Source organism: Podarcis liolepis (assembly GCF_965112155.1).
Source record: "Podarcis liolepis genome assembly, chromosome: 11".
Taxonomy (NCBI): Eukaryota; Metazoa; Chordata; class Lepidosauria; order Squamata; family Lacertidae; genus Podarcis; species Podarcis liolepis.
The window spans coordinates 50,472,093-50,491,431 of record NC_139565.1 but is presented as its reverse complement, the minus strand read 5'-3'; the positions used below and the strand labels follow the sequence as shown (position 1 = coordinate 50,491,431).

General features: G+C 43.2%; 1 protein-coding gene and 1 long non-coding RNA gene across 4 annotated transcripts in view; one reads left to right on the top strand and one right to left on the bottom strand.

Moving 5' to 3' along the window:
* Positions 1 to 5,831, bottom strand: part of ALPK2 (alpha kinase 2) — a 67,239-nt gene extending 61,408 nt beyond the window's left edge. Inside the window, exon 1 of one of the 3 annotated variants that reach the window (XR_014517220.1) lies at positions 2,908 to 3,041. The gene's annotated coding sequence lies outside the window, so the exon portion shown is untranslated. Of the gene's footprint in view, positions 1 to 2,907 lie in introns of all 3 variants that reach the window. The other 2 variants (XM_083465662.1, XM_083465663.1) reach the window with 2 other exon arrangements.
* LOC310689086 lies at positions 2,902 to 9,732 on the top strand. Its single transcript, XR_014517298.1, has 3 exons — positions 2,902 to 3,002; positions 7,730 to 7,931; positions 8,275 to 9,732. It is a non-coding gene; the product is annotated as an uncharacterized lncRNA (long non-coding RNA).
* The last annotated feature ends 9,607 nt before the right edge of the window (positions 9,733 to 19,339 follow it).

Below are 19,339 nucleotides of genomic sequence, written 5' to 3'. Positions count from 1 at the left end.
GAGAAGCAGCAATTTGTGCTATTCATATTGTTCAAGTTGCTTTTCTTAAGTGCTCAGAGTGTCCTACTTTACAGAGGGCAGTCCTGTATTAGAAGGGCTCTCAAAGAGCATTCCTTCCTAAATGAAGGACTGTTTGCTCCAAGTCCAATTTCATGGTAACGAAACAGGAGGGGGAAAGCAGGGGTATTGCAGGTATACCTGCACAGCAAATCAAGTAAACACACAGACAGCATCTGGTCATAGCTTTCCCCACTGTGGTAAGATGTTTCGTATTTCTATTAAAATATAATATCCTGTTCTGGACAGGATTGTTCTCCCCTGGAAGGAGCAGGCCCACAGTTTGCGGTGACTTGGAAACTTCAATCAATCCAAAATGCAACACTTCAATTGCTGGGTGGGATACCCTTCAGATCTCGTATAGCCTGCTTTGAAACAGTTGAACAGGAGGCCAATTCATTTCCTGGCCCAATTCAAGGTCCTCACATTCCTGCTTAAAACCCTAAACAACCCAGGCCCCAAATACCTGAAAGACTGCCTCCTTCCCTACAGCCTCTCAGGTGCTAGGACTGGCCACTGCCCTCAGACGTTTGGTGGGTGGCAGCCCAGAAAAGGACATTCACTGTGGCAGCCCCTAAGCTGTGGGACTTGCTTCCCACCGAAGTACACCTGGTACCTTAATCCTACAGGTTTTGGAGAATGCTGAAAACACACCCGTTCACCCTGGCTTTTGACACTTGAGATGCATATTTTTTAGGATCCACCTTATTTTACTAATTTTATATTGTTTTAAACTGTTTTTAATATTGCATGATATTGTGTTTCGATATTAAAGTTGTGTTTTAATAGTCATAAACCACCCTGGGACGTTGGGGTGAAGGGCAGGTTAAAAATTGTAATAACCATCATCACCTTGGGTAGGGATAGGTAATGTATTCCAACCCTCTGTTTCATGCAGGAATCTTGCAATTGCAGCATTCCTGATAGGTAGCTGACTAGCCTCTGCCTAAGTACCTCCCGCAAAGGAAAACCCACCACCTTCCAAGGCAATCTATTCCACTGGATCAGCAAGGTCTGGGTTCAAATCTTTGCTCAGCCATGCAGCTCACTGGGTGATTTTAAGCCACTCACTCTCAGCCTCCCTTACTTCATAGGGATGGTGCGAGGACAAGATGGGAGAAACTCATATATGCCATTATGAACATAGAGAAAGGATGGGGGAAATATAAAAATGGAAGTATGTTCATACATATACAGTGGTACCTCGGGTTACATACGTTTCAGGTTACATACACTTCAGGTTACAGACTCCGCTAACCCAGAAATAGTACCTCGGGTTAAGAACTTTGTTTCAGGATGAGAACAGAAATTGTGCTCCGGCGGCAGCGGGAGGTCCCATTAGCTAAAGTGGTACTTCAGGTTAAGAACAGTTTCGGGTTAACAACAGACCTCCGGAACGAATTAAGTACTTAACCTGAGGTACCACCTGAGGTATAATACGGTATATTTTGAAACTACAATTTCTCCTCTGATTCAAGACCAATAGTGGCTAGCGATATGGTGCAGGCTGGGCTGAGCTGCTTGACATCAGCCTTCTTGACATCACATGCTGCTGCTGCTTACTGAGAGGTAGAAGCAGAGGGGCAAGGCAGTGGCCACTTAGTGTGGTATCGTATGGATGCAGTGGCAGAAGCAGCAGATTGGCTCTGCCACTGCACCTGTACCAGGTTCTTGCTATAGCAATACAACGTTGGGAAGACAAGTCAGCAATGCAGCCCCACTGATTGCTACTGCCTAGGACTAATTCTGAAAACTATTTGAGCCAAACTAGGTGAGATACAGGAAATTCAGGAGCAATCTCCTGATAGTTTTTAACCGAAATGAAACTGCAGTAGGATATGAATTTAATTGTAATAGTGGGAGGCAGAGGTGCTTCCCCATTGACCATTTCGCCAATCAAAATTGCCAGCAGTAGTTTTTCTGTTTCCAGGGGAAAACGTACAAGGATCATACTTGCAACCAAATTTCAGTAAATAAATAAGTTGGCAAACTGCTCTCACTTTCTCCTTGTCTAATCTAGTTTGGTCTTAGCTCTGGACAGAAATGAGACATTTTAAGCACTGGTGACTTAATTATTTAAGTCAATGGTATTTTTTTTCCAGCAAACTCTTGCAAAAAATCTAGTTTAAGTTTAATGTATTTTTCCTAACCTTATTGATCGGTGGTAATAATTGTTGATTAATTTAGACAGGAAAAGCATTGCCTATGCAGATTTTAGTTTAAAGAGGAGCTAATGAAATCTAGTAAATCACAGACACATGCTGATCTTGCTTCCATCTATTTTTAAATGTTCATCACGTAACTGTATCCGACGTATTCAACATGTGCAGTTTCTTTGGTCTGCATTTTGGGTATGTAGTGTACACATTCTATATATTAGCCACACACATTCACGTCAACAACTATCTATGATAATTCATTAGATATTTCATATAATGAGGTAGACATACTATAAACGATTTTTCCAATGCGATTACAAACATCCATAACTATGGAGATAGTCGGCATTCTTTATGCACAGACCAGGTTTGCCAATTTTATTTCAGTGTTTATCTCCTAAAGATATTATTCTGCACTTAATTTGAGTAAAAAGGTATGGGACATTATTTGAGGACAGCCCCAAGTGCTGCAAACGACAACTATGAAAGGTTAGTAAAGCCTGTTAAGGTAAATAATTTACCAAAAGTAATATAATGAACAGCAATGCTGGTTAAACATGTAGTTTAGGGAAATATGAAAACAAAATAAATATGTAGCTATCTACACATCCTAAGAAAACGGAGAATGCAGATACAACTTTACAAGGCTATAAACTCTACGCCAGCTGAAACAGCAAATGTGCATACTTACATCGTAAGGCTCTCCTCCAAAGGGCTTGTGTGACATAGAAAGAAGGGTAACTTGTTTCCCTCTGCTGTGGCGATATCCCAAGACAAAACCAAGTTGTAAGTAATTCCCGCTTGTGGCAAGCGAGGCTGAAAATATCAGTGTTGTTTTGCTGGGTCTGATCATATCACAGCAATCTGTTAAGGGTGGGTTATTTCATCACAAGGCAGCAGGTGATTCTTCCCAGGAAGATCTTGGCGGGAGACTCTGGGCCTGGAGCTTCAGATCACATCTTCCCCCGTCAGGAATCAGGATACGTAAAAAAGAACCCCCGTGCTTTTTAATGGAAAGATAACAAGCCATTAAGATTATTACGTTTTGGAGCTCAGTACCTCAGTTTTAGTTCATAGGCATGTTCTTAGTTACACATCTGCTTTCTCAAGTAGAAATTAAAAGCCATTAATCCCCTCAACATCTCTAGCTGCCTGGGAAAGATTCAACGAGAGGGGTTTTGGTTTTTTTTAATTGAGACAGGTGGGAATAAATGGGAAATCCTATTAACTCAGGAAATTAACGAGACTTAACTGTTACCAGCGGAAGAGAGTGCACTTTTAAGCACTTGTATGGAAATCAGTGTTAGTTCCTGGAGGGTAAAATGGGCACTGAAGACATTATATAAGTCAGGAGAATTTAGGCAAAAAAAGAATAAGCATATAATGGCACACCTAAAATGAGACCATCAGAAATGTGTTGAATTCTCTCACATATGTGTATGAATGAGAGATGCATTTGTGTTTGTCTGTGTGAGGTGAGTGTGTGCAAGACTGTGGTACAGCCACCTTGTGTGAATTCTGCCTTCCGGATCAACTGCACATAGATGCTCCATGGTAAACTTGAGGTTGACTGTATTCTCCTTAATGTTGCTTTATGTCATGTCCCCATGGCAGCCATGCTGTGCTGTGTGAACCGCCCTGAGATCTTTTGATGAAGGGTGGTATATAAATTTAATAAATAAATTTTAAAAATGCCCCACATGGCATCAATTTTGTGACTGGTGACCACAGCACTTTCTCAAAATTCAAAATGTTTGCACTGGTCCAAAAACACAGTTGACTCCTGGCTTACATAATGCCTCAAATAATCCTAGCTCTTGGCTAAGACAACATTTCCCAAAGCTCAACCAGGAGAATCCATTGGATTGCCTCCCACCACTCCTCTGCATCCAGCCAGTCCATGACAATTTCTGCCTTGAATATCCATCTTGTACTCCCTTCCCTTGAGTATTTCTGACAATGGGATCTCACCCAGTAGTTCCCTAAGTTTTTTCAAATTGGCCTTCTTAAAGTCCAGAGAACATCTCTGACTACTCAGCTTCCCCTTGCCCCTATATCATGAAGCTCAAGAGGACACAATCACTTCCTCCCAAAGTTCCCATAACTTCCACTTCATCAACCAGCTCATCCGTGTTGGTGAGGACCAGGTCCAAGACAGTTGATCCCCTTGTTGCTTCTTCCACCTTTTGGGAAATGAAATTGTCACCAAGGCAATGGAGAAATTTGTTGGACCTTACATTCTTGGCAGAGTTTGAGTTCCAACAGATACTGGGATAGCTGAAGTCCCCCGTGACTATATCTCTCCTGTTTGAATGTTTGGTAATCTGCTCTACGAAGGCAACATCCAAGTCTTCAGTCTGGCTTGGAGGTCTATAGCAGACCCGTAAGGTCACTGTTGTTTCCCTCTCCTACCATTTTTACTCCATACTCCTTCCATGCTCCAGGTCATGGATCTCTTCACAAGTGTACACACCTTTTACATATAATGCTACACATCCTCCCTTCCTAATAGGTCTATTCCTTTTGAATAGGTTATGTCCCTCAATTTCTACATTTTAGTCGAGTCTCATCCAACCAGGTTTCAGTGATGCTTATTAGGTCGTATTTGCCATCCTGTTTTAAGAGCTCCAATTCATCTTGCTTGTTTCCCACACTCTGTGCATTAGAATAGAGGCAACTGAAAGAATGTCATTCCCTCCAGCTTCCTTCTTGTAGTTTCTTGCCATTTAGCAGGTTTCTGGAGCACCACCTTAGTTTCCTGTGCATCAATGAAGCGATTATCTCCAGTACCAGGTGTACTGTTGTCTGCAATATTGCCTCCCTCCTCCTCAGGATTTAGTGTAAAGTTCTCTTGATGTTACAGACTGGTTGGATGCCAAGGAGTGGTGGGATGTGCCAGCTGGGAAACCCTCAAGGGAAGAAGGCTCAGAGCCCAGGGACTGGTGGTGGGATGACGATGAGCGGTCAGAAGGAAAAGACTCAGAGGAACAGATGTTGGAAGCTGAAGAGGTAACAGGGCTTAGTGAGCAGAAGAGGCTATGGTAGAGAACAGTCCAGAATCAGAGGCAGAAGTGGAGGCAGAGATGAGGCAGGCTGCTGAAGAAGCCAGGGAGTCTCCCCCTCCTGCTGCAACCAACTCCCCTCCCCTCTGCACTGAGGCAGGTTATGTGGAGTGTCGATCAGTAGCCTTCTATATTCCAAATGTAAAACACAGTTGAGCTTTAACAAAAGATATTCAGCCGGCTGAAATGGAAACTTAGCTTTTAATCAGAAATACAAATAAATGTTGCCATTTAAACAGCTAGCATGATGTACAAACCTCATAAAAGAAAAGGAAATAAGTATCCTGCCTCTGCTTCATTATTTTCCTCCTTAATCCTCTACACTAATCTATCACACTCAATAGGAAAACTTGAAAGCCTAATTGCCACCCCATTCACTTCCCAGAACAAGGAGTTTCAAATTACTCTGAGATTTGGCAGATGACACATTTGACCCTGCTCTGAAAAAAAGTCTTAGGGTTGCACCGAATGTTTCCCTGCTGTTGCCCAACTACCTGTAATACTCAGCTAAACTGCATCCAACCAAAGATTATTATCATTTTTCATAGAGATGCAATATTTTATTTTAAGGACATCCTTCTCAGCCAGATGGGCGGGTTATAAATAATAAATTATTATTATTATTATTATTATTATTATTATTATTATTATTATTATTATTATCTGCAGCAGCTAATTCATTAGTCTATTTAATATATTGATATACCACTCTTCATTATAAATGTCTATGGTGATGTCCAAAATACATTAAAACAACAACATGTTTAAATAGTAAATGCAGCAATTTACAGTGGAATTAAAATCTAGGCATTAAAGCATCAACCAAAGTGAAACACATTTAAATTCCATTTAAAACATAGTTTCTTAACTTCCCAAGTGAAATCAAGGTATCCCAGTACTGCAAGCCTACAGTTGTATGAATGAGCTGCACATACGACTGCCATCCTCAAAGTCCCAGCACCTGATAACTGGACTATAGAATCTAGTTATTTTAATTCTTAACTCTTAAGAAGTCTTAACTGTTCAAATGCTACTGGAGTCATCATCTGTCTAATGTAACACTTCATTGCTCATACAACTGTGAACACTCAGTTGTGCAATAAATCAGCTTATCTAAACAGTTTGTAAGATGCAAAAGCCAATGTCCACTTAATTAGTTATTTGCAAGGCTAAGTGCCAGTTGCTAAGATACGTTGCTGAACGTATATAGCATTTCCAAAAAGGTTAATGCAGCCAGTGTCATAATATTTTAAAGATTTTAGCACACATCAGTTCATGTTTTCATTGTTTGCATGCCAAAAATTCCTCGCCCAAGTGGAAAGTGCTCTGCTCATGGGTACTTCAGAACAGGAGAGGAAACATTTAAAAGAGGATGGCATTCCTAGAAGAGGGTTTCCTGAAAACTTTCTATGCAAATTAGGGTAATCTGCATTGGAAAATTTTCAGCTTGCATCATAACATTTTCTGGCGCCATAAGAAGTGACCTAATTTAGCATGCTTATTTTACTTGTATTTGCTAAACAAAGCTTTTAAAAAGCATCCCATGATGTTTTGTTTTGTCCCAATGGAAATATTTGAGGAGGGGGGAATAAAGCACACTTAATATGGTTTAAATGCCATGTTCTGTGGACATTTTTTATTGGATTTTTTATTTTAAAAATTAAAGAGAATAGGATGTACTCCCATCATAATGTTTAAATTTAAGGGGGAAATCCACAAGGTACTGAAAAGAGCTGACACACTAATAATTTTTAGTGCCCGAAGAAGTGTGCTTGATTTGCTAATTCACACACTTGGTTGCTATAATCACCTGAAAAACATTAATTACAACTTTGAAACTGTCACGTTTGCCTAATATTGTACTTTTGGCATCCATTCAATGTTACTAATGAACTTCTGTTACCAGAATGAAAGAAGCAAATTATCAATGGGTGGGGGTGGGGGGGGGAGAGAGAGAGAGAGAGATTGCTGCTCCTGCACAAGACATGGCTTTTGGGCAACACTCTATGCATGTAGTGTATCTGAATTAACCATTTCCTTATTATGAATGTGTTCCCCAAATGCCCTTTCCCTCTGTCTGTCTGAGCAGCTTTTCCCAACCTGTTGCCCAAAGAGTCCTGGTATCTATTATTTACCTCCCACAGAGCTACAGGTCCCAGCACCCTTAAGAGATTACAGTTCCCAGGATTATTTGCAGCAAATCATGTGCTTGTAACTCCATCAGAGAAGCTGCCAAAATCTGTGTGACTGTTTTGGGCTGGATGACACCTCAGAGTCCCCTCCCAACCAAGTGATTCATGACTGTGTTTCTGTGAATGGATTTTCCTGTGAGTGTAAGTTTCTCAGCACTCTCTTTTCAGTTAAGGAGAATAGCTCACTTCCAGAAACTCCCAGAAACGATTTTAGAGAAGTGGGCATGTCTTTTCTTCCCTCACCTTTCCTCTCCCCTAGTTGCAGATGAGGTCATCAAGCTGCAATGCATGCAGAAACAGCTCTTCAAGAGAAAGGAAGAGGGGTGCAGGTGTCTCCCCTAGTGGGACAGCAGTATCCTGGAAAATGAAGGAAACCAGAAAGCAAGGGAGAAGTGCTACAGCCACCATCTCTACAATGGGATAAATGGGGAACAAATACAACTCCATTTTTGAAAGATAGGGTATTTGTCGAGTTACAGCTCGGCATCCAAAGAAAAATCAGTCTCACACCACGATAGGTTCCGAAATATGGCTGCTCCTAGGGCTAATGCAGCACAGCTTTTATTGTGTGAAATAGAAAGATACAAAAAATACAAGCCAAGCAATTTGTTCTAGCCAGCAGATAAAGACCTTCGTACCAGACCATGCGAGCGATCAGGCCATGCTACGTTAGCCAATCATATAGGACAGCACGAGCTGTTCACGCGCTGTTCATGCTCCAAGGATGCTTCTAGCTATGAAATCACCCTGTAACAATAAGAACTTTGCTCATGCTCTCATGTACAAGCAATCATTTTCCCACAGGTATTTGGAAACGGGTGGAAGTGATAATAAAGGCAGCACTATTTTTCCTAGAACACCTTCCTTGTTCTCTTACAATGGCAATGGCGCCCACCTGAGAGGTGCTGGAACTCTGTGAACAAAAGGACGGTAATGGTTCCTAGAGGTTTACAAGAGAGGGAAGTCATCAGTGTTGTATGTAAGAACTAATGAAGTGCAGCAAAGGGCTCACAGAAGTTCAGTTCAGTGCTTTTAAAAAACTACTATCATGCTGCGCTGGGGCATATGAAATAATGAGAAAGTACTGCACCAACGAGCATAAGAAAAGTTTATTTCTTATGCAACTAAGTTAACTGCACACACATCTAGGATAGCTGAAGAGGACTCCGGGTCAGAAGGTTGGAACCAGGCCAGTCTTGAGACGCAGGACATCTAATATTAGAAATGAAGTACTGGGTAGAGGGAGAATCTAGAACAAGTTGTGAGAAAGTCAAGAGAGTCACATCCATATGATTAAAAAACACACACACAACTAGATGGCAATACAGAAGCCAGCCAGACAAAATCTTTTATCTGAGCTGAACAAAGTCAGATGGAAGGAGAGCTGAGGCAAAAGGGAGAACCTACTAAGAAACTGAGTGGTGTTTGTGTCCATTTTCAAGGAGGGCAATTTTGCAGGCTGAGAGGCCGTATGCTGGCATGGAAAGACATTGAGGAGGATAGAAGCAGGGCAATGAAATCCTACAAGGGGCAGCAGGAAGTATGAGGCTTCTGTCCTATACAGTGGTACCTCAGGTTACATACACTTCAGGTTACAGACTCCGCTAACCCAGAAATAGTACCTCGGGTTAAGAACTTTGCTTCAGGATGAGAACAGAAATCGTGTTCCGGCGGCGCGGCAGCAGCGGGAGGCCCCATTGGCTAAAGTGGCACTTCAGGTTAAGAACAGTTTCAGGTTAAGAACGGACCTCTGGAACAAATCCGCCACTGCACGATTTCTGTTCTCCTCCTGAAGCAAAGTTCTTAACCCGAGGTACTATTTCTGGGTTAGCAGTCTGTAACCTGAAGCGTATGTAACCCAAAGAGTATGTAACCAGAGGTACCACTGTATTTAAGCATATGAAGGAAAACCACCAAAGATAGCAAAATAGGGTGCTGTGAAGTCTGCTTCATATATTGCATTTCAGTGGGCTACGAATTGCAGTTTTAGCAGGTCTGAATGCAGGATTTTTGTTGGGGGGGGGCAGGCCTTTTGTTTGGGGCTGCAGGGCAGAACCTCAGTTTGCTATGTATTTTATTGATTTTTTAGGGGGGCAGCTGCCCCTCCCTATGGCTACACTCATCTTAATGTACAGTACTAAAACTGGGGCAAGTGTTATCTGTTTCACAAGACTTTACAGAGTCTTGTTTCATAGAGTATTGCCACATCCAAGGATGGCCCAGGGCATTTTAGAAAACAAGCAGGAAAGCATGGCACTCTGCAACATTGTAGCACCCTGCTTGTGGTTAACGCTTAGCTGGAATGAAATATTCAACGCAGCAATAGAGAAATTAAAATAATTATTTATTTGTCAGACAAATAAATGAGAGACACAGTGGTATATGGTTACCAATGCTCTGCCCTTCCAGCCCTGATGGCCAGCACTTATATTCCCTCAGCCCAGTCCCCTTGCTCCTCCTTTGGCTGCCTCTGTCCAATCAGCCTGGTTGAATTTCCTATTGGCTGATTGCTAGAACCAATCATATAAGATACACCCATTTCCTATTACCTTTTATGGGAGACAGAGAGCTATATTTTCTTCTATTTATAAATGGCAAACAAGTAGCCATTAACCTCTACAAGGCACCTTAATTACCAGATAACCTTTGGCCCCTCTTTCCCTATTCCCTACAAACCAGATGGTTTTTAATTTCATTTTAAACAGAGGCTCGGCAACCAGATGTCAGGAGTGATAGTGCTTCCCGTTTGGCATGGGTCTGTGGTCTCTTCCAACTCTAGGACTCTATGTCTCTATGAAATAAGAATCTAACATCTAAATTTCATGCTTTCTAAATCCTTTGCATAATTACATTTAAGCCTATATATTTAATACATTAATATATATATATATTTAGAAGAAAGGGAACTTAGTAAAAAAACAGTTTCCAAAAGCAACTTCCGAGAGAAGCCTCTTAGTTTACAGCCCCCTTTTGCTGCTAAAACAGCTGCTGTTCTAAAAGCAACTTCTTCAATTTACCCTTTGGGCTTAAGTCTAAAATGGGAGGCATAATAATTGTTTTTGCAACTTGATTATTCTGTAATTTGTAAGGTCAGTGACCTCGCTTCTCAGCCTTTTTATGACCGCAATAAACCAGGGGCCCTCTTTAAGATGAGCACATCTGCCGATGCACTCACTGCTTGGCATGAGAGATGCTGCCTGGCATGAGAGATACAGATATTTTAAAATATATTTTAAGCTCATTTTAAGAATACAGGTGTTTGATCAAAATATAAGCCTTGATTAAAATGCAGACTATGAACAGATGCCTCATTCCCCCCTTTCAAGCTCAAGGACCTTCATCCCAAGTGTCCTTGATAGCTTGACCTTCATCATATTCCTGAGGTAAAGCTCTGTATAGGGCCATGATATGAGGTAGAGTTTCATTTGAAATCATCTTGCTAATTGTACTTCTAAAACATGAAATGATACATGGCATCATACATAAAACCATTACCACTACTGTCAAGAAAAACAAGCAAGACAATAGTATCCCTTTGAGTCCTGTGACATTAGGTAACCAATTGGTGAGCCATCCCATATCCCATCCTTCCCATGTTTGTACTGGGACATGTGCTATATTCTCCATCTTTGTGGCCAACACACGGATTGCCTCACCATTATCTGAAATGTTAAAGCAACAGGCATTCCCTGTCAAGTTCAAGACTCCACATAGGCCTCCCTGCTTGGCAAGTACATAATCCATTCCCATTTTCAGCTGCAAAATGGCGGCTCTACTTTCATCCAACTGTTGTGCAATAAGTCTCAAACTCCGGGCCGTTGCATTGGTTACAAGTTCCACTACTGCTTGCAATCGAATTATTCTGTTTAGATTATAAATAGGATCCCGTGCCCCTTGTATGAGCTCACCAGGATTCCAGGAGGCAGGATCATAATAGGCTATAATGCGCTCTGGTGGCCAATCATCAGTACCGCTCCAACTTTGGGTACTTCCTCCTGCTATATGAGAAATATCAGCGTTTCTTCGTGTACGCTTGGGCAAATTAGTAGGCATAATCCACATTGGTGGTAATACCCATCCCAGGAAACAAGTCCCACTCCATTTGGAGGGGAGTTTCTTGTATGCCCATTCTCCACATATCCACCACAACCATCGGGTCTGAGGTCTTTGGTACGTGGAGTACAGAAGGCGAAATAGCAAAAGAGGTAGAGAGTTCACAGTGCAGTATGTTAGATTGCCTTTTTCTGTCACAGTTATGTTCCATACCACTTTCCATGCATGAATAAAAGGAGGTGCACAGGGCAAGGCATCCCGAGTTCGATAGGTAGTATCGTGTGCCCAGGTATTCTTAATATTATCCCAAGTATAGTGACAATGAGAAGAGCCTATCATGGTAGAATCAGCTGCATCTGATGATTTATGTACACAGAATTCCCCTTGTACAGGTATAACTCGTAATGGTTTAGTTGAGTTCCATCCGGGGAAATTCTGTACTTCTGTTTGGTTTGGTATTTCGCTTACCATACCAATGGCATCTAATGGTATCGGTAATAAGGGCATACCTCCCTCTGAATCATCTGGCCCAAGAGAGCAAACAAGGCAATTGGTCCTATTTGCAACATTGGCTACCATTTCAGCTAACCCTACCCACATATTGTGGTCATGGTGGAATCCATATTTAGTCAATTTGGCCAGATTCAAGGACCCTTCCCCTTCCCAAGGGATCAGGATTAATAATAAAATCATGTTGATGTCTAGCATATGCATTCCTTCCACAAAAGATTACCTTATAGTGATAGCAAATAAATATTAGTCCCAATATAATTCCCCCAGTGACAGAAATGGGGAACCACCAAGACCAAAACATATATCCCGAGGATCCCCAATGAGTAATATCTCTGATAATTGTTCCACAAGGGGGTGGGCAGTCAATTAATTGTATAAGAGAATCTGTCCTTTCACAATCGCTGGTTCAGATGCTCCTCAAGCTTCAGGCGTGCGCAGGTCAGCCAGCTTCCAGGTTGTGGCTGCAGCAGGCCGGTCGTCTAATGTTGCCCGTGACCTAGCCCGTTCCCGGTAGGGCTAGATACAGGGGTTTTTGGAGAGAGTCAGTTTAAGAGGGTTAGAGGGGTCACCTTTGCACGTCCAACTGCCTTCGGACTTCTTCAAACGGGAGTGATGAATCCAGGGGGTCACCTCAGCTACCTTCACCGCTGTTGGAGTAGAGAGCAAGACGGTGTAAGGTCCACGCCACTTAGGTGCAAGTGGATCTCGTTTCCACTCTTTCACCCATACGCTATCGCCAGCCTGGAACTGATGAATGGGCTCGGCAATGCTGCACGGCGTGCGCTCGAGGGCCCACCTGTTAAGAGAAACAAAAACACGGGAGAGAGATTGCACTTGTTCCTGTGTCACATGGTCTCCTATTTGTTTGAGGTCAGCTGGAATATCCTGAACAAAGGAGGGCGGCCTCCCATACAGGAGCTCAAAAGGTGACAATTTAAGTCTTTTGGTGGGTGCACACCGAACACGAAACAGTGTTATGGGTAACACATCTACCCATCCCAATCCTGTTTCCTGGGTTAACTTTGCCAATTGGGTTTTCAGAGTCCTATTCATTCTTTCAGTTTTCCCTGAACTCTGAGGCCTATATGCTGCATGCAGTCTCCATTTTACTTGTAGGACTCGACATACTTCTTGTACTACTTGATCAATGAACGCTGGCCCATTATCACTTCCAATGCATCTAGGTAATCCAAACCTCGGGATCAATTCAGTCAGGAGTCTCTTAGTTACCTCTCGTGCCTTTTCAGTTCGGGTGGGAAAAGCTTCAACCCATCCGGTAAGAGTATCTACAAACACAAGGAGATACTTGAATCCCTTAGAAGGGACCAGCTCTGTGAAGTCCACAATTAGGCTTTCCATGGGGACGTATCCCACATGTTGGATTCCAGGAGGTTGTACCGGTCCCTGCCTGGGATTGTTTTTAGCACAAAGAACACATTTCTGTGAAATGCAAGTTGCTAATTGTGATAGATTAATAATATACAACTTCCGACTGAGACTTTCTCTGGTTGCAGTACCGCCAAGGTGAGTAGATTCATGATAATTTCTTACAATTGTGCCTGCTAGGTGATGAGGTACATAAATCCTATTGTCCGGCAGGATCATCCAACCGTCCTTCACAACTGCTCCTTCCTGTTCAGCCCACTTCCTCTCTTCTGGGGTATAGTGAGGTTTAACTTCTTCTGGAACTACCTCTGGTATGAGGGCTGCTATAAATCCTCCCACAGGCTTTTGGGCTGCCTCTCGGGCTGCTTTGTCAGCAGCATGATTTCCTCTGGTTATTGGATCCCTTCCTCGTCCATGACCTTTGCAGTGCATTACAGCAATCTGTTCTGGAGCCCATACTGCCTCCAACAGGATTTCTACTTCAGGTCCATATTTCAAGGCCTTCCCGTGGGCTCCTATTAGACCTCTTTCTTTCCATAGAGCACCATGTGCATGCAGGGTTAAGAAGGCATATTTAGAATCAGTATAGATGTTTGCCTTACATCCGGCTGCCAATTGCAGAGCTCTAGTTAAACCTATAAGTTCAGCTTTTTGTGCTGAGGTGCCAGCAGGCAAAGCTTCAGCTTCCACAACTTCCTCATTGGTGACCACAGCATATCCTGCTCGTCTGGCACCTTCATGCAGGTAACTGCTACCATCAGTATAATATACAACATCTGGATTTTTCAATGGTTCATCTTTCAGATCAGGTCTACTGGAATAAACTTCATCCATTATTTGGAGACAATCATGTGATTCTTCATCATCTACCTCTGGTAGGGGCAGCAAAGTTGCTGGATTGAGCATATTCACTACTCGTAGATGAATCCTGGGATTTTCACACAATAGGCCTTGGTATCTAGCCATCCTTGGGTTCGTTAGCCAATAACTACCCTTATATTCCATGAGTGTCAGAACAGCATGAGGTACATTCACATACATCGTCTGGCCGAAGGTAAATTTGTCAGCTTCTTTGACAAGGCTTGCAGTGGCCGCTACTGCCCTTAGGCATGGAGGCCATCCTTTTGCTACTGAGTCCAATTGCTTTGACAAATAAGCTACTGGACGGTTCCAACTTCCTAATCTCTGGGTCAGGACTGCCGCTGCAATCCCATTCTGTTCATGTACGTACAGCTGAAAGGGTTTTTCCGAATTAGGCAGTCCAAGGGCTGGGGCCTCCATAAGTCGTTGTTTGATAACTAAAAAGGCTTGTTGCTGCTCAGGTCCCCATACGAATGGGTCCTTTTCTGCACCTCGAGTGCTTTCATGTAAGGGTTTGGCCAGACTGCTGAAATCAGGTATCCATAGTCTACAAAACCCTGCTGTTCCCAGGAATCCTCTGAGTTGTTTCCTTGTGGTAGGTTCCTTGATAAGGCAAATAGCTTCTTTCCTCTCTGGTCTCAATGCTCGTTGTTGGTGTGAGATGTCAAAGCCCAAATATTTGACCTTTTCTAAACATAACTGTGCCTTTTTCTGGGAAACTCGGTAGCCAGCTTGCCAGAGCAAGTGGAGCAGTTCCTCTGTCCCTTCTTTACAGGTCTCAAAATCCTTTGCTGCTAGTATAAGGTCATCTACATATTGCAGAACCACCTTTTCTCCAGGTATTGAGGGGTAACTTGTTAGATCCTTCGCCAAGGCAGTGCCAAATAAAGTTGGGGAATTTTTGAATCCCTGTGGCAATCTCGTCCAAGTTAGCTGGCCTTTTGTTCCTGTTAAAGGGTCTTCCCACTGGAAGGCAAATATAGGTTGGCTCTGTGGTGCCAGCCGGCAACAGAAGAATGCATCTTTCAAGTCCAATACAGTAAAAAATGTTGCTTCTGGTGGGATCAAACTCAGCAAGGTATATGGGTTTGGTACATTTGGGTGCAAGGTCTCGATAGCCTGGTTTACGAGCCTCAAGTCCTGCACTGGCCTGTATTCATCTGTCCCAGGTTTTCGAACAGGCAAAAGGGGTGTGTTCCATTCTGATTGGCAGGGCTTAAGCAGACCATATTTTAATAGGCGGTCCAAATGTTTCTGGATGCCCTCTGCTGCTCGCCGGGGTAAAGGATATTGCTTTACAGATACAGGGGTAGCCATAGGTTTTAAGGTTACTACAATTGGAGCTATATTCTTAGCCATTCCTGGTGGGCTATTTTCGGCCCATACTCCTGGTGGCACCTGTAGGGTTCGGAGGAGCTTGTTTAACTCTGTATCCAATGTGGGTTGGACTTGCAGGGCTGACATTAGGCGCCATGATTGTTCCTTAGGTACTGAGAGGGAAATTATTCCTGCTGCCTTTGATGGCAGTTTCATTTCTGGACCTCGAGGAGTGAAGGTGATTTGGGCCTGCAATTTGGACAGCATATCTCTACCTAAGAGAGGTATTGGACACTCAGGTATATACAAAAACTGATGGGTTAAACGATGTCCCCCAATCTGGCATTCCAAAGGTTGGAGGAAAGACCTCTTAGCTGACTGACCAGTGGCACTTTTAATGACTACACTCTTGGATGCCTTTTTCTGCAATAGTTCTGGGAGTACTGAGTATTCAGCCCCAGTATCAATCATAAAGTCTATTAAATGGCTCCCTAATTGAATCGTGACCGTGGGCTCCTGGAAGCCTAACTTTATGGAGTCCGGTCTTTCCTAGTCTTGGGTAAAATCCTCCTCTGCCAGTCCAATGAAATTGTCTCTACTCTGTCCTTGTCCAGGTCTCTGATATCTTCCATTTCGGATCATTCCCCGTCCCCGTCCCTGGTTTCTTGGGCCGGAGCCTGGGCCTGGACCTGGGCCTGGGCGTACTTCTTCCAACCTCAGGGGTTCAGGACACTCCCGCTTCCAATGACCCTCCTTCTTGCAATTCGCACATTGATTCCTTCCCAGTGGTGGATTCCTTCCCCGCCCTCTCCCTCCATTTAAGGGGCGGTAGTCTTGCTTCACTGCTGTGGCTAGCATTACCATCTTTTCCTTCTGCCACTTCTTCTTCTCTTGTTTCTCAGCCTCATCCCTATTCCGATAAACTCGGCGTGCAATGGCCATAATTTGGCTCATCAGCATCCCTTCCCATCCTTCTGATTTCTGAATTTTCTTACGAATGTCAGAAGCGCACTGGGCCACAAATGTAGCAGTAATCATTCTGCTGTTTTCAGGGGCTTCAGGGTCAAAAGGAGTCCATATACGATAGGCTTCTTGCAGCCTCTCTAAAAAGTCTCCTGGACTCTCATTTGGTTTCTGTTCTACTTCTGAGACTTTAGACATGTTAGTGGGCTTCTGGCATGCCCTGCGGATACCTTGCACAAGCGTCTGGCGATAGGTGGTAAGCCTGGCCAGGTGAATTACATTGTTTGGATCCCAATTGGGATCTTCCAAGGGAAAGTTGTCTTGGAGATGACGGTCAATATTATAAATATTTCCCACTCTGGCCTGCTCACGCAAATATATCTGTGCCTTTTCAATTATGTCTCTCCTTTCCTCAGTGGTGAACAGAGTATTCAGGAGCTGGCGGCAATCTGTCCAAGTAGGACTATGAGTATTTATTATTGAAGTCACCAAGTCCATCATAGCCTGAGGTTTTTCTGCAAAAGATGGGGTGTGTGTTTTCCAATTCATCAGATCCGTAGTTGTGAATGGAATGTACTGGAGGGTCGAGGTTCGAGGTGGCCGTGGTCCGGGTTGCCCGTTAACCAGCACAGGCTCCTCAAGTGCATCAAATACTCTTCTGAGAGGGGCTACTACGTGATCTTTCTCTTCGCTTTGCTCTAGAGGCCTCAAATCATAGGGGATGGTATTTGTCCCAAGGCGTTCTTTTAGCAGCCTTATACGCCTGGCTGTATTGCTTGCTGACCGATTAAGGTCTCCCTGTAACTTCTGTAATATTTCTCTAGGACTTGGATGTACAGGGGTTTGGGGTAGGCAATCAGTTGTTCCACTAAAGGAGACTGTAGATGGAGTTCTACTGGGACTCACAGATGGAATAACGGCTTCTGCTTGGGCTTTATTATAGGCCTCCAATGCCTCCTGAAGATATTTATCATAATCTATCAAGGAATCAAGTTCTGTGACTCCAGCCCCATTATTCATTCCACTTTCTTGCCTTGGGGTTACAACTGGTGGAGTGTTTGGATTAGGCTCCCTTCGATGTGGAGCATAGGGTGGAGGTGGAAGCACCTCTTCCTCTGGTCCCTCAAAAATGGGTTTGAGTTTATTTGGCAAGATTCCTTTCCTAGCTTCGGCTTTTACAGCCAATAATTTGCATCGTTGGACTTTGCATTCCCTTATCCATGGAGGATTTTTATTTAATGTGCTCAGCCAAGAATCTATATATGAAAATTGTTCTGGGCACCCTCCAGTTTCTTTGGCGATGTTAGACCAAAGTTTACTTACTAAATTTATATCAAAGGTTCCCTGAGATGGCCATCCAGTATTTTGTTTTGGCCACTCTAATTCACATAACGTTCTCAAGTGCTCTGGCGTCATTTTGACTCCATATGCCCCTGAGAAGGCTTTCTTAAAATTATTTAACATACATTCAAGAGGTGTATTTTCCCCCTTTGAACCTCCAACTCCCATTGTATGGCCCTGTGAAGTATCCACTCAGTCACTCACACACTCGTTTTCACACTCAGGTCAGCTGCAGATTGTACTTTCTCATACATACAATGCGCTGGATACTTTACCACACACTACCTCCCATTCTTCCCTTTTCCCTACACCAGATCACCATCTGATGTACCCAACCACCTAGCGTACTCAGTTCCCACTTACTGAGACGCAGAAGTTTGATCAAGACTTCTCTTCCTCCCAATTAATTGGAGGGCCAAAAACCCCTTTGTGCACTTACCCTTGGTTGGTTCCGTTTCCCCCCGGTCCGTCGCCGTCAGTGGGCAGGGTATCAGACAGACGAGACTTCTGCGTTCCCCTGGAAAAAGACTTTCCAGTGCGCGCTGGGTAGGCAGTGAGTGGTCCTCTCTCTTGTACCCCGCCCAGTAAGGCGAAGGGGCTGCGTTCCAGCAGACCACTTATCCGAGTCACAAGAGCACCATAAAATGTAGCACCCTGCTTGTGGTTAACGCTTAGCTGGAATGAAATATTCAACGCAGCAATAGAGAAATTAAAATAATTATTTATTTGTCAGACAAATAAATGAGAGACACAGTGGTATATGGTTACCAATGCTCTGCCCTTCCAGCCCTGATGGCCAGCACTTATATTCCCTCAGCCCAGTCCCCTTGCTCCTCCTTTGGCTGCCTCTGTCCAATCAGCCTGGTTGAATTTCCTATTGGCTGATTGCTAGAACCAATCATATAAGATACACCCATTTCCTATTACCTTTTATGGGAGACAGAGAGCTATATTTTCTTCTATTTATAAATGGCAAACAAGTAGCCATTAACCTCTACAAGGCACCTTAATTACCAGATAACCTTTGGCCCCTCTTTCCCTATTCCCTACAAACCAGATGGTTTTTAATTTCATTTTAAACAGAGGCTCGGCAACCAGATGTCAGGAGTGATAGTGCTTCCCGTTTGGCATGGGTCTGTGGTCTCTTCCAACTCTAGGACTCTATGTCTCTATGAAATAAGAATCTAACATCTAAATTTCATGCTTTCTAAATCCTTTGCATAATTACATTTAAGCCTATATATTTAATACATTAATATATATATATATTTAGAAGAAAGGGAACTTAGTAAAAAAACAGTTTCCAAAAGCAACTTCCGAGAGAAGCCTCTTAGTTTACAGCCCCCTTTTGCTGCTAAAACAGCTGCTGTTCTAAAAGCAACTTCTTCAATTTACCCTTTGGGCTTAAGTCTAAAATGGGAGGCATAATAATTGT